This window comes from Ovis canadensis, chromosome 2 (genome assembly GCF_042477335.2).
Source record: "Ovis canadensis isolate MfBH-ARS-UI-01 breed Bighorn chromosome 2, ARS-UI_OviCan_v2, whole genome shotgun sequence".
Taxonomy (NCBI): Eukaryota; Metazoa; Chordata; class Mammalia; order Artiodactyla; family Bovidae; genus Ovis; species Ovis canadensis.
The window spans coordinates 37027914-37049440 of NC_091246.1; the positions used below are offsets into that span (position 1 = coordinate 37027914).

The 21527-nt window shown below is 57.5% G+C and overlaps 1 protein-coding gene across 8 annotated transcripts in view; it reads left to right on the forward strand.

Moving 5' to 3' along the window:
* Positions 1 to 1769: 1769 nt before the first annotated feature.
* The window catches only part of CNTFR (ciliary neurotrophic factor receptor), a 37863-nt gene continuing 18105 nt past the window's right edge, over positions 1770 to 21527 (forward strand). The window contains exons 1-3 of one of the 8 annotated variants that reach the window (XM_069573954.1): positions 1792 to 1976; positions 9852 to 9925; positions 15449 to 15482. The gene's annotated coding sequence lies outside the window, so the exon portion shown is untranslated. Of the gene's footprint in view, positions 1977 to 9811; positions 9926 to 12765; positions 12963 to 15448; positions 15483 to 21265; positions 21408 to 21527 lie in introns of those variants that run through there. The other 7 variants (XM_069573950.1, XM_069573949.1, XM_069573948.1 and 4 more) reach the window with 7 other exon arrangements.

Here is a 21527-nt window from a genome sequence, read left to right on the forward strand (position 1 = left end):
CCTCAGCGTCCAACCTCTCCCAGGCCTAGTTTCGGCACAGAAGGAGAGGCAATTCCTGACACCCCCCCCCACCGCCGCCTCCCTCACCCCCAGATTCTGTCGCACCATTTCCACTCCTTCCCGGTGCCCACCACCCTGTCTCCGCCCGCGACGTGGGTACTTGAAGGCTCCTTATCCAGAGAGGCCAGATAGAAGACACCTACTGTGGGTGGGCGTGAGCTGATTTCGGCTGGAAGTCACTATTTCTCCGTGTGTCCCTAAGCCCCAGCTGGCCCTCTCTGAGCCCCAGCCCCGGCTGACCCCTGCTGGTTGCACTGATGGGATCCTGCGGCCACGGAAGTAAAAGTGAAAAGCCCGAGCAGTAGCAGGAAGGTTTTTTCCTCTGCAATGGGAGTCCCTGAGGCATTTGTTGGGAAAAGGGCCCGGGCGCTCTGGGCAGCCTACTAGGAAAGGGTGTGAGGAAGTAGCGAGATACTTCCTTCCCCCTCTTCCCCGCCCGCAAACCTCGCACAGCTCCCCGGAGGGGCCAGGCAGCTGGGATTATGGGTCAAAGGTCAGATGAAAAATCCAAGGGGTGGGGATGGGGGTGGGCCACTCGTTCTCCGCCCCCTGGCATTCACCCTTTCTGTGGCGCTCTTCTGTGGCCTCAGAAGTAGTCCGGTTGTCTAACCTGAATGCCTCCCTGTAATAGCCAGACCCCTAGGCCCCGGGGCGCGGGAAGTGAGCACACCAGCCCGCCAGAGGCCCAGGCTGCGAAAGGGAAGCTCGAGGGGTGAACCTCCAGCGCCCAACTCTGGCACTCGCGCTCTGGCACTGCCGACCCGGGCAAAAAGGGCGCACTCCCTACATCCCGCATCCCAGTGGCGGTCAATCCCAGGCTGTGTGTCCGGGGATGAGTTAGGTGATGGTGAAGGAGAGGGGAAAGGGGTAGTTGTGGTGTATCACCGGAAAGTTGATGGGAGGGGAGGGCCTGGGTTTTCAGCCTGGTCCACTTCGGGTCGTGCGAGCAAACAGTCCCCCTTCCTTCGATGTGAGGGGTATACGTGTCTAAGACTGGGAGAGGGGGCGTCGTTGCTGGGGGCGGTAGATCTGGGAGGGGCGGAGGCGGCTGGCCTCTCCGGCCCAAAGTAGGGCCTGGGGGCTCCTGCTCCAGCTCTTCTCACGGAGATGCTGGCGGGAGGACCCTGAGAGTTGGCCCCGGGTGTGCCAGGGTGTCCGTGCGAGGCACTAAGGGCTCGAACTTGCGGGAGTGTGCGCCGCGGAGACCTGGCCAAGGCTGAGCGAACGAGGGAGTGTGAATGAGCGACCCTGGGGGATTGGATACCCTCCCAGCGGCCCTGGGGAATCCGGCGGAGTGGGTGTGGGTGTGGGTGTGCGCGCGTTTCTGAGACCCGCGGTCCCGGCTGCGCGTGAAGCACGGGGACTACAGCCGTCTGGAGGGCGTTCCCGAGAGAGGGTGAAGGCGAGGGGGCCACGCGTGCCAGTGCGGGCGAGTGTGCCCGCGGGGGGAGGGCGGGAGCCAGCCTGAGTGAGGGGGAGTGGGGTCTCACAGGCCTGCGCAGGATGACTGTGCCCGCGCGTGCCAGGAGCGGGAGCGTGCCACGGCGGGGGCGCGCGGGGGCCGTGGTCGGGAGGGGGTCGCGGCGCGCGGCCGCAGAGGCGCGGGGAGACAAGGAGGGAGGGGGAGGGGAGCGAGGGCGCGCGCGGCCGGGCGGGCGCCCGCGGTCACATGGGCGAGGGAAGGAGGGAGGGAGCGCGCGAGGGAGGGAGGAGGATGGGGGGGGTTAAAGCCGCCGAGCGCCGAGGAGCCGGTGCAGAGCGGGCGGCGGCGGCAGCGGAGGCGGCGGCTGCAGCCGGCGCAGCGCGGGGCTCGGCGGCGGGATCCGGCGGCGGTGCTAGCTCCGCGCTCCCTGCCTCTCTCCCTGCCGGAGGCGGTCGAAGAGCTAGGCGCGGAGCCCCGGCGGCCCGAGAGCGCGGTGAGTACCTCGCGCGGAGCGCGCGCGGCCGGACCCTCAAACCCTCAGGTTGACCGACAGATCCGCGGCCCTCGTGCGCGCGGGAAGAGGGAGGGGATGTGTATGGGCCCGAGACTGGGGTGGGGGGGACAAGAAAGTTGACGGGAAACTTTGCCCGTAAACTCGGGGGCGGGGGCGCAGAAGAAGCAGCCCCCCACGTCCGGGCGCGCCGGGGGTTGGGCGTGGTGGTGGTGGGGCGGACAGTCGGCCGGCGGGAGGTGGCAGGGATCGATTGCCCTAGCACCGGGTTCTCCCTCACCTCTCAACGTCGCGCGCAGGGTCTGGGAAAATTCCGGAGCTGGGGGGTCGTAGTGACCCCCGCGCGCCCAGAGGCGGCTTCCTTCTCCAGCAGAAATCTGGACTTGAAAGCGCCCAGGGGTGTGAACGGAAGGTTGCGCGTCCGCCAGTATATAGGTGTCCATGAGAATCCGCTTGTGTGTGTGTGTGTGTGTGTGTGTGTCGGCGCGAGCCTGCCTGTGGTTTCCTCGTGAGTCCGCCTGGATGTATCTCCGTTTAGTGGGTCTCCTCCAGAATCTCTTTGTAAGTGCTCCCGTGTTGTGTGTCCGTGTGAGTCCGCCTGCGGTGTATCCCCGCCTCTTTGTGAGTCTGCCGGTGTGTGTCTTCCCCTAGTGCGGCTCTGCTGGAGCCAGCCTGGGTGTCCCTGTGCTGCTTGGAGTAGTGTAGCACCCGGTGCGTGGGGGCTGGGCCGCGGGGAGGTCACCAGACGGACAGCTCTCCTCCTCGGCTCCGAGCCTCTCCTCTCCCGAGCCTCTCTTCCAGCGCTAGATCTCGCGCTCGCCCGCTCCCTTGGCCCCCTCCCCCCGTCAGTAGCTTCAGGCAGGCAGGACTATTTCACGCCTTGTTGAAAATTCAGGATTTTCTTTCTCTTTCCGTCTAGTCTCTCTCTTTTGAGAAGTGTCTGTGTGGCTGGCAGTGTTGTGTCTGCAACACTGGGTGTGTGTGTGCATGCCGCTGGAGAAGTGTGTCTGTAACGCTATTTGCTTTGCCTGTAGTACTTAATGTAATTGTGTCTGTGTCACTGGGGGTATTCCTGTGGCTGTAATCACGGAGGTGGTGGGTGTATGAAATGCTGGGTGTGTTTGTGCATCTGTAATTGCTGTTTGTCGGGGGGTCTGAAACACTGAGTGCATTTTTGTGTGTCTAACTCTGGGTATGATTGTGTACCAATGCATGTATGGGGATGATGGAGCTTGAACAATTAGATGTTTCTATGGCTGTATGGCTAGCCAGAGCTTGGTAGGTGGAGGGGACTGTGTCTCCATAGATTCTGCATACCTGTTCCACTGCCAAAATCCACACAGATCCTCTGGGCTGGTTCTTAGGGCTCCTGGTCGGGATTGGTGCCATGCAGCTCAGGTTCATTCACACTCCATCACGGTTGATACTCCGACTGGGACCCTGAGCCTTATGTGAAAAGTAGGAGTTTAAAGTTCACGTGCAAGACTTCTAGAGGCTCTGGAATTTATACTCAGCTTCGTACTGGGACACTTAAACTCATATGGACTCACACTCAGAATTACCACAGGATGGTGGACTTCCACTCAGATTCACACTTATATTCTGGTCATATCCAGTGATATATTTCAGTCCTGGAGTTTACACTCAGACTCACATTGGGACTCTAGGCTCACACTTAGATTCACATTTCTGTCCTGAGGCTCATAGGCTAATGCTGAGACCTAGACCCCAAGCTCAGAACTCCCAGAGGTCCTAAGGCTCACACTGGGACTCACACTGGCACCATGGAGCTTTCTCAGATTCACACATTCTAGGGCTCACACCCAGACTCACTTGGGGAACCAGGGGTTCATTTGAGCTCAAGGACTCACATAGGACATTGGGTTTCATACATGCATGCTCACATCTTGGAGTTCACACTCAGATTCACACTAGGACACGCAAGATACTCACTTCCATCCTGGGATCACTTAGGGACCCATACTTATAAAGGGACCCCAGTGCTCATGCTCAGACTCACATGGGGAACCTTAGCTAACACTCAGAAAGCCCCGAAGACCAGGGGCTCACATGAACACTAGGACTCTTGCCTGTACTGACTTGTTTGGGAATCCTGGGGCTCACAGTTAGACTCCCATTTCAGCCCTGGGGCTTATAGTCATATGCACAGTGAGACCAGCATTCACACTCAAACCTAAACTTCCATCTTGGTGTTCACACTCAGACTGACATCCCTGGTAGTTACATTAAACTTGCTTCCATCCTGGGGCTTAGATTCAGACCCCACGGCTCACATTCAGACTGGTACTTGCAACCTGAGGCTTTCATATTCACATGGAAACCCTGGGATTCACACTTAAAATCACACTAAGTTAGCTTTCCATTCTGGGACACTCAAACCCACATTAGGATTATGTTCACACTCCCAGGGGAACTTAGAACTCACAGTTCAACTCACCCATGCTTTCACTGGTTTATGGTATGTCTCGGGGCAGCTGGGGACCGGAACAGAGACTATTACAAGATCTGTGTTCTCCAGAGGTGGGGAGTGGAAGAGATATGTGTTTGGTCATGTCCATTACTTGGGTCGTGGGCTGGTGGAGAGTGGTGGGAAACACCCAGTTAAACCTTTCTGCCTGTTCTTCCAGAGGAGACTAGGCTCTCAATCACTCTCAGGACGGCTGAGTGGCTTTTTGGTTCAGGGGTGACATGTACCCTTAGGGTTCCCTATGAACCATGTACATGCACAGTTTTGTTCAGTAGTTTTGGGTACCTCTCCTGTGATAGAGAGGGTCAGGTATGGGGAGATAAGACTAATGTTTCCCAAGACATCGCCCCCATCCCAGTCATCCTTCAGATGGGAGCAGCGTGACGGCTGACTTGAGGGGGATAGACATCTGGCTTCTTTGACCTCTCCAAGATGGCGAATCTCTGATTCTGCGGGAGATGGTAGCCCCAGATCTGTGGTGAGAAGGTGGCTGGAGGAGAAGACTAGTGGAACACACCCTCTTCTCTCTCCTTTTCCCTGGCTGGAACGGGGTTGGGCCACGTTTTGTTATATCTCCCAGTGTCTCCTGGAATGCCTGAGTCCTCATCCTGTCTCCAGCATCTGCCTGGGGTTCTCCAGTCTGCCTCCCAAAAGAGCAGTAGTTCTTCGGGGGTGGGATGGGGTGGCAGTTGGGTCAGGTTGCAATCAGTCTTAGGACTCCACCTGCCTTGAAGACACTGCTCGGGGCTTTACACCCTTCTTTTTGTGGAGGCCAGTGCACCAGCACCCCACGAAGTAGGGATCTGGCTCTCAGGCTCAGATGGCTAGGCTGTAACTGCTCCTTGTCCCAGAGCAGGACACGTGCTCTCCAGCCCCCCTATGGGGGTGAAGGGCTTGAAGGCAAGGAGCCCTGCTCTGCCCCCCCATGGTGAGTTGAAGTGTAAATGAATCGGAAACAGATGGAGCGTATTTTCTTTGAAATGCAGATGGGTTGTGGGTGGGGGGGACCATGTGTGCCCGGTTGGGAGGGGGGTCCCAGAGAACTAGGAGGCTGAGAAGAGAGCTGACCCCTCCTCCAGACCCACCAAGGGATTGGGGGTGTGTCGGGGGAATACCTCAGCTGTGTAAACTCCAGTGGCCCTGGGTGACCACACCCACCCCAGACCCTAGCTTCCTGTGGGGAGGGGCTGGGGAGGCCGTGGTCCCAGTGGGCTGAGGGCACTGAGATCATCGCCCCTCTTTACCTCTGCAGAGGGCAAAGAGGGCCCCCAAAACATAGAGCCATGCTGGGTTGGGGGTCACCAGAGCCAAGGAGGTGAGAGGAAGAGCTGGGCAGATGTGGGGAAGAGTTGGACCCTACAGCTGTGAGGAACCAGCTCCTCGAAGCTGGGGCTGGAACACAAGTCCGAAGGGGCCAAAGTTATTAATAGACTAGAGTGGTGACTCCTGGGGTTCAGGAATGGACTGAAGCATCCTTAGTCCTGAGGGAGGTCAGAATGCCCCACTGTACACTGCCTCTACTTCCTCTTTGCAGTGCTCAGCAAGGCTGCAGAGTGACTAACTCTGTGAAATCTGGGACTTAGGGGTGGGGGTCCACAAGCCTCAGCTCCCACCGACCCTGCCTCTGGTATAGACAAGGTAGGCAGTGGGAGGCCAGTGTTGAGTAAACAATCTTTCTCTGCAACCAGACTGAGTGGTGTTGGTGGGCAGGGCCATGTCCCTAATTCCCTGGTGGCAGGGATTAGGTGCTTAAAAAATGTTGAGGAATGAACACTGAGTGGGACAGACTGCAGGGAGAGGGGACTCTCCAGGGCTTGTGACTTGAGACTCAATAGCCTCTGTGGCCTAACCCTGTTTTTTGATTTGAGCCACCCCTAAGTGATTTGCAAGCAAGATTAAAGGAAGGACTTCCCTGTATTCAGGGAAGGAGTGCAAAGGATGGGCAGCTTCTTCCGTGAAAAGGTCTGTGGCAGAGATCAGAGCTCACTTCTGTCCTCTCCCCAGCTTCAGGATTTTTCAGAAGATGGGAAAATGCTTTTTCCCCCATGTGGTCGTGAGCATGTCCCTTGCTTTCTCTAAATCTCGTTTTCTTGGACTCTAGCTAAAGCAGTGGACCCCAGGTCTGAGCCTTGAGGATGGGCTTCCCTGGTGGCTCAGCTGGTAAAAATCCGCCTGCAATGCAGGAGACCTGGGTTCGATCCCTGAGTTGGGACAATCCCCTGGAGAAGGGAACGGCTACCCACTCAAGTACTCTGGCCTGGAAAATTCCATGGACTGTGTAGTCCTTGGGGTCGCAAAGAGTCGAATACGACTGAGCGACTTTCACTTCACTTCTGAGGTTTAGCTGCTGTGGGCACCATGGACTGTCTGTATTGGTTATTAATGTCTGTCTGAGAACACAGAGTTCAGATCCTAAAAATACCCTGTGCAGCCAGAGCCTCGGAGGTGCTGGGGTAGCAGTGGCTGCATCTTGATGGGATAGGCACAGAGGCAGAGACAGAGAGAGTGCAGGGAAACTGAGGCAGGCAGCATGGGCCAGGAGTTAAACAGGAGAAAGAGCCTTTGCTTTGTAGGGAACAAAGGTTTCTGAAAGAGTGGTGCCAGTTAGTCACATTATGGCAACATTTAGGGTAATCTGTTATCTTGCGTCACCAAGAATTTCCTTCTCAGAGAGAGCCTGGAGATACAACTGATAACAGACATAAAAATCAAGTAGTCAGTGGTAACCATTTCAAGTCCAGCTTCAGGATGTTCCAAAATGGTGTGTGACCAAGGAAAATTATCTTCCCCAGGTAGCCTTTTCTGAGCCACTGACCCTATCCCTTCTCCTAGAGCTCTTCCTTGCAGCCCAAGTCCCAGTGAGTTTCTTCCACAACCCGTGCTATACGCCCCCACCTCACTTCTGACCCCCAGGCCTCTATGGAGCCCCTCTCCCTCAGGAGAAAGGGACTCCCAGTGGTCCCCGAAAGGTAAGATGAGCCCAGCCTCTGAGGACAGATGTCATGTGACCTTGGCCCATGAGCTGACCTTTCTAGGCCCCTCCGTGAAATCGCAGGATGGGGGCTGGGCCCTGGCCCAGGCCCTGAGAGAACGGGGTTTTGGCACCCATCCAGGTCCCTGACGTCAATGACTCTCCAAATAATGGAATCAATATTGGGGGGGTGGGGGTGGGCAAGCATGAACCAGGCCCCAGCGATTAGAAACAGATCAGCACAAACCCACAGCTGACTCTGATAGAGCTGCCTTGGAGAGCTAGGGTGGGGGGCCTGGGAGGAGGTGGACTTGAGGAGGGGGCTCAGGAATGGAGGCAGAGCCACTGGGTGTCCAAAGCGTGGGGGTACACAAGTGGGCAGAGACTCTGAGGCTGCCGGAGTGGGAATGATGAGGTGGGGGGTGGGGGTCGCTGTCCTGGTCCCTTCCTTGTTTGAGCCTGTGGGGTTCTGAGGCTGAGGTAACTTGGTGAATGGAGACTTCTTTCAGCCAGTGAGTGATCAAGAGTTTGTCTCTCTGCATCCCAGACCTGGGCCCCTCGGCCATATTAGGGCTCAGAGGTTATACCAGGGGAACAGAGGAGCTGGGGGAGGGTTCTGAGTGAGATCTAAATGGCATGACCTTTTTCTTAGAGGCATGGGGCATTAATCCGACATAGAGAAATGGGTATTCCCCTTCAGATTGGGAGTCTGGCCTCCTTCCCCAGCTCTCAGCCCCCTATAAGGCAGCAGGTGAGGATGGAGGGGGCCCTGGGGTCTATAGGGGGCTGGCCTGGCGGCAGCTGACAAAAATAACAGGAAGAAGGGCTGGGGGGAGCGGCTGTAATTATGGAGCATTTATTATTAATCAGATGAAACTGCTAGAAGCAGCTGGTGTAATGTGTGTAGTGATACAGACTCTGCATGCCCCCAACACAGGCACACTCGAATGCATACTCCCCTACACATTCACTTATACACGAGTCCTGTTTTGCTTTCAGTTTGCTTTTCCTGAATGTTGGATGACTCTGTTGGTCTGCCTGTGTACGTCAGTGTGTATCTGTCTGTTTTTTCATGTCAGCCTGCATCCTCCTCTCCCTCTGTTGTCTCCTTTCCCCACTGCCTCTGTCGTCCCTCAGCCCCGTGTGTCTGTCTGTCCTCTACGTCTCCATCTCTGTGGGCCTGTCGGTGTGTCTGTATCTCTTACCACCAGTCAGCCTGTCCCTAACACCTTGTTTGAGTTTCTGGCCATCTCTCCCTGGTTGGTGGTACCTCTGCCTCTCCGGGCAGATTTAGATGACATGGAGTTCCTTTCTCATGCGTATGTGTTTAGGCACCTTATCGTGCCTTTGGCAGATGCAGCTGGGACCTGTTGTGGGGAATGGAGCAATTGGATCCTGAGAATCTTCCAGGGTCTTGTAGAAGTCAAGGGCTCTGTCCAAATAACTGGAGTCCTAGAAGCAACAATGACTTTCAGAATAGCTTTCTTCAGCACCAGTCATGTGACATTGGGCAAGGTAAAGTGCTTTTGTTCTCTGAGCCTCAGTTTTCTCATCTGCAAAATGGGAACAAGATTACCTTCAAAGGTTGTTTCGGTGATCTGGTACAAAACTGTATGTTAGGTCTTCATCATGGGGTTTGGCTCATCAGGGGCCCTGAGCAAGTGTTAGCTGTTTCCGTTGTTATTGGGAAAGGCACTGTGCTGGCGGGGGAGAGATCTACAGAGGGAAGCTGCAATAGTAGAAGGGCTCCAGAAGGAGATTTGCACTCAAATCTCTGCTCTGGAATTGATCTGCTGTGTGATCTTGGGCAAGTTAACCTCCCAGAATCTGTTTTTTCAGCTGTCAAATGGGAATAATAATAGAACCTACCTCATGGAGAAGTCATGAAGATTAAATGAGATCATGTATATAAAGTGCCTAACACAGTTCCTGGCACATAACAGATGCTCAATAAATCATAGTGGTGATGAGGAGAAGACAGCATGATGGTGTGTGTTTCTGCCTGCTGGGGGCCATGTGTCCCTGTGTGAGTGTGCATGGGAGGATGTGTGTGACGTGGAGGTACTTGTCTCTGTGAACCGGTTGTGTGGGGATTTCAGATGGTCTGTGGATTTGCATCTATGTGTGGTGTCAGGCTTCTGGCCTCTCCTTGTCCCTGCAGTTCAGAACCTAATGTCTGCAAAGGGTACTTCAGGGAGTCTGGACCACTCCCAATTTTTTTCTCCTCTGGACACTGACCTGCTGCCTGCCTCAGTCTCCCTTTCTCACAGTGGGGTTATGAGTGTGAAATGAGCTCTGAGTTTGACTAAGGTTTGCGGCTCCTCTGTGGCCTCTGATTTGTGCCCTTTGCCCTTCTAGAACCCAGCCTTGTCACATCATCCTGCCCCCTTGGTTTCAGAAGTCTCCGGAAGAGCCTGGTCTGGAGGAAGAGAAGGACATTGATGTGCTCGGTGTGCAGCAGTTGGTGAAGAGGTATGTGCTGGGGGCCCGGGGGAGGCAGGTCAGTTTCAGGGCAGCGGGCAGGTGCCATGGGGGCCGAAGGTCTGGGGATGTGAGTGAAGGAGGGTCTGAGATCCCTTCCTGTTCTTCCCTCCTCCTTCCTCCTGAGGCTTTTCATGCCCCCATGACAGGCCTATAAAGGGGAGGAGACTTACTCACCATCACACAGGCAAGGGCAAAGCCAGGTCAGAAAACTCAGTTCTGCACTGCTGGGGCTGAATCCCGGATATGGGAGCATGTTTCTGTCTCATTGTCAGGCTGCTTCTCTGCCCAAAGCATCTCTCTGGCTTAATTGGTGGGGAGCTGCTGAGCTTGGAGAAGATGGGATGGAGGGTCAGAAAGTCCAAAATCTTCTGAAGCCAGCCTTGGGGGTTGGGCCTGACTCTCCCTGCCTTTCATTCAGGCCAGGCAAGGCCCCTGGATTGGCAGCCCCAGGGTGGGGGTGCTCAAGAAATCGAGGCGCTGGAGCGGAACGGAAGGGTCTATTGTCGAAAACCCGCCAGAGGCCCACAAAGGCCGGCAGGGCTTTTCATCTCAGCTCCCAAACAGACTGGCCATTTTCCTGGCCTGGAAGTGGGGTGGGAGTGTGGGGGGTCAGAACTAGCAGTGGGGTGTTGTCGAGGGTGGGGTCCAAGCCGAGTGTATCTCAGGCTGACAACATTATGGCCATAAAAGGGACCTAAAATGGAGCTGGGGTTCTAAAGAGTAGAAAAGGGACTTTAGAAGGCTGGAGAGGGTTACTTACACTTTAGTCTCCTGGTTCCCAGAGGACCTGAAGACTTGGAGTGGGGTGTCTATCAGAAGTTCAGATTTGCACAACAATGAGGGGAATACCTGGGAGGAGCTTGGTGGCCGGTTGGGAAACTGAGCTGTTGAGCTGTGCTAATCACCCCACACACACTGGGGACACCTTAGGGAGCCGGAACTGGGGTCGGAGAACAGGCTAGCGGTCAGGCAAGAGAATGGGCTCCCTGGAGCAGGAGGGACTGAGGCCAGACAGCAGGAAGGACTTTCTGCCAATGAACAGTAGCTCAGATGCCCTGACCCTGTCCCTGGGGATCCCTGAGGAGTGCAGAGAGCAGGGGAGCTACAGAACACCCCCCCCTTCCCGGTGAAAGGCTGAGGCGGCTTCTGTGGGGGCAGAGGAGGAGGCTGTGAGGGAGGACTTGGCAGTTCTGTCCACCCTCCCCCAGCAGCACCTTCAGCACCGCTTTAAAAACAGCTTTTTAATTTAACAAAGTGAATGAAAAACTGTTTTTGGAAATAAAGGATATCTGCTGTCTCCCAGGCTAGCACTCAGCCCTTGCAGAGAACCTCTCTCTCCGTTTCTCCTTGCTATTGGTGGCTCCTTTCCTCTCTCTGCGTCTGTCTCTCTCTCTTTTTTGTTTGTTTCTGCTCTTCAGCCCCCCAGCTTCCCCTTGGCCTCCCATCACCGTCCCCTCACCCCCCCATTCAGCCTCTGCGGGAGTGTCATCCTCAGCCTCTTATTTCCGTGTCTCTGCATCTCCTTCTGTCTCTCCGCTCCCAGTCTCTCTCTTCCGGGCTTGTCTCTCTCTCTTCTGATTCGTCTCTGTCTCCCAGCCTGTCTCAATCTCTGTCTCCCTTCCCCCCCTCCGTTCTCCCCCAACCCCTGCTCTAAATGGGTCTATTTAAAACACCCGACGCTGCCAAGTCAGAAAAGCGTCTCCTGATAAAGCGCATTAGGCAGAGGGAGGGAGGAGGAGGGGGAGGGAGACGGCGGGCGGATGGATTGATCCGAGCCCGTAACCCCATTAATCAGGCATCGTGGATCCCCCTCCCTCCCCCAGCTTCGGCCCCTTCAGAGCTAAAAGCCCCTTAAATATTTATCACCCCTCCCCCATGGGGACGAGGGGAGAGCTGTGTGGCCGTCCGTGTGAGCATCCCCAGCCTCCTGGTCTCCCTCCACCATTCCGTGGGGGTGTGTGTGTATACACACGTGTGCATGTGCTCCTGTGTGCATGCATGGGTGTGCACACACACCTGACAAGTCCAGGGACCAACTGCCATCTTGCCCTCCCCAAACCATTGGAGTGGCCTGTTCCCCTGAGCAGCCTCTGGGGACCTTAGGTGTCTGGCCTGGCTTCTGCCCCTCCTGAAGGGTTGGGCATGCAGAGTAGGGGGACCCTGGGGTCCACTGGGGGTCCTCGTGCCCCTCAAAGTGCAGGACTGGAGGACTGGCTGGCATTGAACTGGCATCTTCAGGAAGGAGGGAGGTGAGCTGTGGTTCAATGTCCAGATTCCCCCAAATTTCCAACGCAGGTCACTCGGGGAGTAGAGTTGGGGACTCCAGCTTCTAGAGTGTACAAGGTCCCTAGGAAGGCTGGTGGAAGTTCCCTCTTTCTCCTCAGAGGGCAGATGTAGACCTGGGGTGGAATGGGGGCTTCCCCTGACCTCACATAGGCAGGAAGGCAAACTGGACCGGGAGGGGGCTCTCCGTCCCCCCTAGAGACGAGACTCTCTGGGGGTGATGTGGGACGGAGAGCCCTTCGCAGCAGAGGTCAGCCCTGAGTGAGACCGGCCAGGGTTGGTCCCAGTTGGCCCGAGAAGATTCGGCCCGGGCGGGGGAGGGGAGGCCGCGGCAGCCCCCAGGGGTGAGGAGGGGCGGGGGTGGCGGTGGGCCGGAGCCGGGAGGGTCCCTTCCCCCTCCCCTCCCCCTGCCTCGAGTGCCACATCTCCTCCTGACTCAGACAATTAGATTCAAAGGATGACCTCACTGCCTGCCGTCCCTCACTCGCTCCCTCCGCTCGCTCGGCTCGCTCGCTCGCCGCGCGCTCCTTCCTCCCCGCCTCCCGGCCCGCTTGCCGCCCAGCTCGCTCGCAACGGCTCGGCCCCCCGCCCGCCGGGACGCTCCGGGGTGGGGGGGGACACGCCTGCTCCCCGGGCCGTCCGGGCCCCAGCCCCGAACCCCGGGGGGCCCGATGCCCGCGGGCGGACGGGCGGACCCACAGAGCGCCGGAGGCACCGACGGGGCGCCTGCGCGGGGACCCAGGTCAGTGGCCGCGCGGCCGCGGGGCCGGAGAACTTGTCACCCCCGCCCGCGCCGCCCGCCAGCCCGCCCCGGCGCTTCCCGCTCCTTTCTCGGCCCCCGCCCCCCGCGGCTGCTCGGCGCTCCCCCTGCCAAGCTGTCTCTCTCTCCTCTTCTTATTCTCTCCCCCCAGCAGCCCCCCTCTGCCTCTGCAGCCGGTGGGAGGGACTGGGACTTCCTGAGGTCCCAGGGATGGGGCCGGGGCCCACTGGCTGCAGCCGGACCAGGCCTCCAGCAAGAGGAGGGGTCTGGCCGTGTCCACTGGCCTGGGGGAGGGGACCACCACCAGGGTGGGAAGGGGGCTACTGAGAGAGAGGCCCCAGTTGTGGGGGTGCCGTCCGGACAGAGGGATGAGCTCCCAGTATCTTTCTTTTCCTACATCCTGTGGGCCTCTTGCTTGGCTCCGTTGGTCCCCACCTCTGAGCTAAATAACTTTGGTCCCTGCGGCCAGGTCTCATTGGCCCCCACAGCCTGTGTTCTTTGGAGCCTTGTCACCTAGTTTCCCTTAACCCGGCTGCCTGAATTCTTTTGTCACTTTCCCTAAGTCCCCCTCACCTGGCTTCCTGGGCTTTGCCTTGCTTGGTTTCCTTAGGCTCTGCCGCCCGGTGTTCCCTCCCAGGCCTGGTCCGTGGAGCCCAGGCAGGCTCTCTTTAGGATGGGGCATCAGGGCTCACACTACACCTGGAGCAGCAAGTGGCGAGGATGTCAACAGCACTGACGATTGTTCCCTGGTTGGGGCCTGGCCAGACCAGCCTGGATTCCTTTCTGCCTGGACAGCGACACAGCGTCTTCTCTTGTGATGGGGGGCGGGGTTGCAGGGTCCAAGGACGCTTTAGGATTCTTGTCCTGGTGGTTTGTTAAGGCAGCGCTGGCTTGGCCAGGGCTGTCCCCATTTCTCTTCAGGTCGGACAGTGATGACAGGGCTTTGGCAGGGGCTGGGGCTTGAGGTCAAGGTCTCATCTCCTTCCCCTTCCCCCACTCCCTGAAGCCAGGCCTGACATTCAGGTGCCCTGTAGACAGCTGTAGGCACAGAGAGGTTTCAGAGAGGGCCGGGCTCACACAGCAGGCAGCTAGGCTGTGAGCTGCTGCTGCTCTTCCTGGAGAAGTGGTGAGGAGGGGAGGCGGGAGGGCCCTGGGGAGCAGGCTGGTTTCTGGGGCTTGCTGGCTCCTGCTGCTACCAGTGCCACCATCTCTTCACCTGGGGGCTTCCTCACCGCTCCACTCTGGCCAGGATCTCTCCTCATTCCTGAATGCTGGTGAAAGCAGGGTGAGGAGAGAAAGGCGCCAAGTAGGGAATAGTGTTCTGTTTCCTTGATTTTTAGAAACTTTCCCTTTCTGTGTTAGGCCACCCTGAGCTTTATCTTCCCTTCCTCTGAGCACGGGCCTGGCAACCCAAGGTCCCAGCAGGGAGTGACTATTCTGGGTGTGTATGTGTGTGTTTCTCACTGCTGGGTGTAGAGGTGTTAGGGCTGAGGGTAATGGGGGTGGGGACTGTGGAGTCTGAGTTTCTGGAGGTGCTACAGTATCTGTGTGCAAGGATGACTGTTCTGAGTGTGTGCTGGTATCCATATGTGAGGCCAGAACTGTTTTGATTGAGCATGTGTGTGAGAGTCTGTGTGTGTGAGAGTCTGTGTGTGACTGTGACTGTGATTCTTGTGTGCGTGCACACCAGCGTGTGCGAGGATGTGGTAGTGGGTGTCCACGTGGGAGGCCGTGATGAGTGGCGGTAATGGGAGAATACGATGCCAGTGTCTGCGAGAGGGGTGCCTGGGTGTGTCTGTGAAGCTCTAGTGCATGGTGGAGATGGGGGGATTTGGGAGCTCTGCGATGGTAGTGAGAGCCTGAGTGTGCCTGTGTGTCTTGGGGTGAAGCAAGCGCCGGGTGTTGTGTGCCCCTGGATCGCGAGTGTCTGTGTGTGTGTGTGTGTGAGAGCGTGTGTGTGTGAGAGCATGTGTGCGCACATACTCATGCCTGTGTTTACCCATCAGGAACAGATTGCTCTGGCTTCCCCACTGTGCAGAGGGGAGGAAGGGGGAGGAAGGATGGCTTGCTTTTGCCCAGCAGACCAGAAGCTTCCTCAGTAGTGTGTGCAGTGTGCGTGCGTGGAGGGGGGTTGAGGAGAACAGCACACGTGAAGACAGTTGAAGTTTCTGTTCCCCTCGCTCAACTCGGACTCTGTCTGAAAGACCATCTTTAGTTCTTCTTGTTACACATCGACGCTTCACACACACTGCCCACCCCTCCCTGTGTGTGTGTGTGTGTGTGTGCATGCGCCCACATACAAACAACCTTGCAAGCGTCAACCTCTGTGTATGTATTCGAGGTTGTGTCTGTACCATAGTGGTGATGGGGCCCTGCGTGGGGGGTAGTGGGAGAGGCTGAGGCAAAGAGGTCTTTGTCCCAGCCCCCAGGCCTAGAGAGTGATTCTGTCCATCCTTCTGTCTCCACAGAGGGCTCTGCAGCCTCCTTCCTGCCTCATCTGCTGTGAGTCTGCTGCAAGCCCCCTCCCCTGTCAGCTGAGGGAAGTCTTGGTCAGCCCCGTTGACCTGCCCATCCCCCGCCTTCCATGGAGGCCTTCCAGCTGTCTATAACCTCCTGCAGCGTCTGTTCCTCCATGAGGAGCCGCCTAGCTCCCCCTAGACCTAACCTGACTGGTGTGTGGCCCTCTTCTGTATGGAGAGATCCTCCTGATTCTCCTAGAAGCCAGGAGGGACTCTGGACTGGGGCTAGGGGGAGGGGAGTTAGCGCTTGCGTCTCGGATGCTGTGAAGCTGTCCAGAGCCCATGTGCCCACGGGGAGGATATGAACTTCTCTGCCCCTTCCTGCTCCCCATTGGAGAGGCAGAGGGTTGGGTCAGATGACTTTCCAGGGAGCAAGCCTGGACTTTCTAGAGGACTGCTCTTGTCCAGGCCTGCAAACATGAGCGTGGACAAGCCAGCGCCCAGGTCACAGGCAGCACACAGGGCTCGAGTCGGGGCTCCACGTGTGGGCCTGGGTGGTGTGATTCGGATGGGTATCTCTGTTGGACACCTCCCAGTGGCCCAGCCAGGCCCGGCGTGGGAAGCGTGCAACACGCCAGCACACATGTGCAGCAGGGCACGCACATGCTGATCTCAGGGTCCCCATGGTGCAAGAGGTTGGGGGGTGGGGGTTGTGAGCACTCAAGAGTCCAAGCCGCTGCCAAAATCCATTGGAATCTTGTCCCCCCGCCCCAGGCCCCCATCTCCGGCTGTGGAGGTCACAATAGCAGGTGCGGATACCCACCCCCCCCAATTCACTCACGTTGGGCCGCCTCCTTTTCCACAACCTCAGCCAGAGACTGGAGCTGGGGGACTGCTCCCCACCCGCCGCCTCCCTCCTGGCCCCCCTCCCACTGGTGCTCAGCTTCATCCTGCCCCACTTCTATAAGGGAGGAGTGGCTCTATGTTTGGGCAGTGTCCTTCCCCCAAAGCCCAGGGGGCTTGCCCCTGGAGTGTGTGGGGATGGGGTGGCATTGGAAGAAGAGATAAGGCTTGAACCCAGGCACAGCTTCTGGGTCCTGTGCCCCTTAGGGTGGGTGGGTGGGGGGCGCTGAGAGGAGGGCCGGGTCTGGATTCAAAGAGAAAGAAAGAGACCAGAGACTCAGAGACAGGGAGAGACGCCATGGGGAGTGGGAACCTGCCCCATGGCCAGCAGCCCCAGCCCAGGAGCTGGCCCCTGACCTGGGCCCACCCCCTCCCCCATGGGGGGCCTGCCGGGCCAGCTGCCAGGGGCCAGGCCTCCCTCCTTGGCCTCCCCCCCACCCTCGGCCTCTGGACTCCTCTGGCCTCTGCCCCCGCCCTCACCGCCCACGCTGTCCAGGCTGCCTAGGCCTGGTGGGATCTGGGGGCCTTCTGGCCTCAGCCCCTCCTCCCGCTCCTGGAGTTTCGCGCCCGCCCAGACTGTCTCTCCCAGGCTCCCCCTCAGCCAGCCGGGTCTGAGCCTCCCTGCCCACCATGCCCTTGTCCCTATCTCTGCGCCTGCTCTGTCTCTCATTTTCTCTCTCCGTCCCCAAGAGTAGGTGCCTCTCTTCCTCCCTTCACCCTAATTCCTCTGCAGGTCTGAGGCCTGTAGAGTTTCCCAGGCCTTTGAATCAGTGGGTCCTTTTGTCCCGGGTTCTTGCCTCATTCCCAGGATGTGTCCCCTAGGGCTACTGCAGGGCAAGGAGAAGGGGATGAGGCCCCGAGAGAGTGCCTTTCCCCTTTCCTGGAGGAACCCAGAGTCCAGGTTTGCTGAAGGGGACTGGAAGCCATGGAGATATCCCCATGGCCCCCGTTGTAGGCCAGATGCTCTCCATCAGAGAAACACTCCTGACCTCACCCCAGCCCCAGGCTAGGAGGGTGGGGTCCAGGCCAGTGACCTTCACTGGGTCTCAGTTTCTCAAAGGCACCACGTAGGCCCTCACTGTTCATTCATTTTCCAGGCCAGACTGAGCCCACCTGACCCACACCAACCAACATCCAGAAGGCTAAACCTCTGAACACACTATTGCACATCAGTACACACTCAGTCAGAGCTGGGCTCCAGGCAGTGGTGCTCAGAACTCCCACCCTCACCCTGGATGTGGCAGGGATTCCTCAGGGTTGGGTTGATTAACTTAACCTGCCCTATTTCTGCAGGATGAGTAGGGGCTTTCCCAAAATCACACTTCCCTTTCTCAGGTTTTGCCTTCGGCTGGGCAGGGGGTGAGGGTCGGGGCTCAGGGTACCTGGGAACTTGCTGGCACTGGCAAGAGGGGTCTTGGGCCCTGGATCCTAAGCCAGAAACTTGGTAGTTGAGATCCCTGATCTGGAGCCTGTCACTCTTATCAGTGTCATGGCTGGAGACTGTCAGCCTCCATGGTGTCAACATTTCTGCAGGCTGGTGTTACTCTGTGTGACTGTCCATCTTACTGAGTCTGTCAGCCTCCCTGTATCACTGTGGATGTCACCGTCATTGTCAGCCTGAGTGACTGGCAGTCTCATTGCATCTTTGATACCAAGGTTACTGTCACTGTGACTATGTCAGTGTCAACAGGTGTCATCCCCCTGTTCGTTGGCATCATTGGATGTGACCGTGACTCAGTGCATCATTTTCACTGTAGTGACTGTCAGTACCCCTGTGGGCATTGTCGACTGCACACCTGTGTCATTTTTAGTGAATGTTGTTATTACTGTGTAGTGGTGTCCTTGTGTCATCGTGGAACATGATGGTAAGTTGGGGGCCAGGATGGCCTCTTGATGAGTCACCTATGTGTATGCATGTGGCGACACTGGGCTTCTGCTCACAAGGGGTTTGGGCTGCTGGGCACTTGTTAGTGGGGTGCCTTCTGCTCTCTCCTCACTGCTGGGTCTGGGGCTGGAGGCCAGGCTGGCTCTGGAAGGGTCTATAGAGCCTGGGCCAGTTTGCCTAGCCCTCATCTGGGGCTTTACAGGATTTATGCTCTAGATCTATCCCAGAGCTGTGGGTGTGGACTTGGAAAATTCCTGGGAAAGATGCTCTTTGCCCTGGGATGGGTGACCTGAGGTGAGCTAGGGCAGGGCAGAGGTGTAGCCTGGATGTCTCTGGCCTCAGCTTCCCTACCTGGGAATGGGTCCAGCTGGGACTCAGAGGGAAGAGGGAAGTCAAAGTGGCCTGGGACTTCCTGGACCTGTAGGTGGGGTGGGGTTTCCATCTACTCTTATCCCCTAGGGGCGAGGCTCTTGGCTTTATGGGCAGAAGCCCTGCAGCCCCCTGGAAGCCCTGCTTTTATCTCAGATCCGCCAGTACGGCTGCACTGACAGCATCCTCCCCTTACACTGCCGGAGCCAAGTGGGCTTCGAGAGATGCTGTCAGTGGGCACAGAGACCCTGCTTGTGTCTCATTTCTGTCGCTCTCTCCAGGTCGTGTCTCTCCCGCTGCCCTTGAATCTCTGCTAGTATCCTGTGCTCCCTGTGTCTTCCTGTGTCTCTTCTTCCATTTCTCCCTGTGTTGGTCTTTTCTTGTCCCTCAGGGTCTCAGCTCACAGCTTTCCCTCCCCGTTCCCCTCTCCCCGGGTGTCTCCCTTTTCTGGGTGCCCCCAGCCGTGCAGCATCTGCTTGGTACCCCATCCCCCTGTCTCTGCAGCGCTCTCAGCAGCGCCCGGCTCCCATGGCTGCAGCCTCTTTGGCCCAGGGCCCGGCCCTTACAGTAACTCATCGGGCTGATGGAGGCGACTTTGATGAAGAAGCCACCCCTCCCCCTGTGGGGACCCGCATGTGTGTGTGTGTGTGTGTGTGTGTGTGCTTGTATGCATTTCACTCATGCCAGGCCTTCTCACCCCCCACGCCCCTCCCAGCTGGGACCAGGAAGGAGCTGGAAGAAGAGGACCACCCTGTCTCTCTACTCCCATCCTGCCATCTAACCTCTGTCCCCTCTGTCTGCCATCTGCCTCCCAGGCCCTGGGTCCTCTCCCATGTGCTGGGCAGCAGGTTGGCCCTGAGGTGGAGTCTGTTGCTGGCTGTGAGGAGAAAAGTAGATGGTGGAGGTTTTAGGGGAGGGTCTGAGGGCTCCCTGCAAGGGTTGAAGGCGGAGGGAAGCTGTGGGGGGTGGGGAGAACCAGGTGGGCTTCCAGCCTCTTATCTGTTTTTCTCACACCAGCTCTGAATTTAGAGCTGGCTCATCCTGGGTTCCTTTCTTGGCCCCACCACTTGCTGACTGTGTCCTTGGCCATTGTCTTAACCTCCTAAGCCTGAGGAGTAGCTGGAGAGGGGGGAGTGGCTGAGGGTCAGGAGCCAGGCCAAGTGGTAGCAAAGGCCTCAGGAGTCGCAGATGTGGGAGGGGTTGCTGAGGCCAGTCGGGGCCTAGAGAGGCGAGCCGTGCCAGGGAGGGGCAGCCGGGGCTCCAGCGCTGTGGCTGAAGGAGCACCAGGTGCAGCGGGGAAGACTGGCCTGGGGAGGGGCAAGTGCAGCCGTGGGCAGGCAGCCGCCCTTCCCCGAAGGAGCCCCCAGAAGTCAGATTCTCTGCACTCCCCCACCCCCACCCCGCTCCAGGCTGACACCCACACTGCTCTAGCCCTCTCTGGCTGTTTCTCTGGCAGCGTTTCTGACGGTGTCTCTGGCAATGTGTCTGACTGTGTGTCTGAGTGTCCCTGGCAGTGTTCTGAGTGCTGTGGAGACTTCCTGACTGAGCATCTGGCTGCGTCTCTGGCCCTCTCTCCGGCTGTTTTTCTGGGTGTATGCCTGTTTGCGTCTGTCAGTTTCCCTGGTGTTTCTCTGCTTGTGCGTCAGGCAGTTTCTCTGGCAGGGTTTCTGACAGTGTCCCTGGCCTGTGTCGCTGATGGCTGCTTCTCTGACTGGGCTTCTTGCTCTTTCTCTGATACATCTGCCTGCATCTGGCTGAGTGTGGTACAGGGTTTCTGGTGGGCCCTTTGACTGCGTGTTGGCTGTTCTCTGGCCGTGTCTCTGGCTGGTTATCTGGTTGATGTACCTGTTTCTCTGGCTGGTGCCCCACGCAGTCTCTCCAGCCTGTGTGTAGGCTCTTTCTGTGAGGCTCTGTCTCCTGTTGGGGGCAGAGTCTTTGCTGTGTGTCTGACTGTGCCTCTGGTAGGGGCCCCGGTTGAGTGGGAGTGGTCTGTCTCTGGATCTCTGCTTCTGTCTTGTTGACAGAACTTTGTCTCTCTTCAGGACTGGAATGAGAGAGATTTGGAACCTTTTGGGCAGGAGCTGGCCGTTTCCCTCTCCTTAGGTATAGGTGTGTGCTGGGGTGGAGCAGTGTGAGGGCAGCTGGACCCATCCTAGAAGCAGGACAACGCATTGAGGGGCCACTGGGTCCATCCTGGCTTCTGGAAACACATCCTGACTGTGCAGTGTGTACCCACATGGGAGTGTGCAGACACTGACGTACATCTGCTGAACTGGGGCTCTCAGGCTCCTGGGCTGAAGGGTGATAGGCTGGGGTCCCTGACTGGGACATATATCTGAAAAGCCTTCATCCTTCTCATGATCACTGGTGTCCACTAAAGCAGAAACCACATCTGACCTGCTCACAATGTAGCACTGCCCTGATACCCTGCTGCTCTGAACATCCCAGAGCCCTGCTGGGCAAGGCTCACTTGGGGGTGAGGGGGTGCAGGTAGGGGTAACATGGTAGGGCAGATCCAAGGGTCTCTCCCCAGAAGCATGGCAGGGGCCTTCCGTTCAAGGCAGTTTGGAGATGTATAGACTTCCAATCAAGTTAAAGCATTACCCTTTCAGTTTGCAGTGTTTATAGCTAATTAGCTAACCTCACCAGTAAAGTTATTTTTTTTCTAGAAAAATGGCCCTAGCATTACCAGTGTTCTATAACTCATCTGCGGTTGACTACATCCTGCAGCCAGCTTCCTTATCGAACAACAAACCACTGTAGGTTGCCTTCTACCATCTCAGCAAACCTTTGCCTACAGATGCCAATAAGGTTATTTTCTGTTGCTTGAAGAGGGTCCTGAGCTCCATTAAGAAGGGCGTTTGGGGTCAAGGTGCCCTGGCCCTAGGGCTGGGATTTCCCAGTCTTCCCTGAGAATGGGGTGGGGGTGCT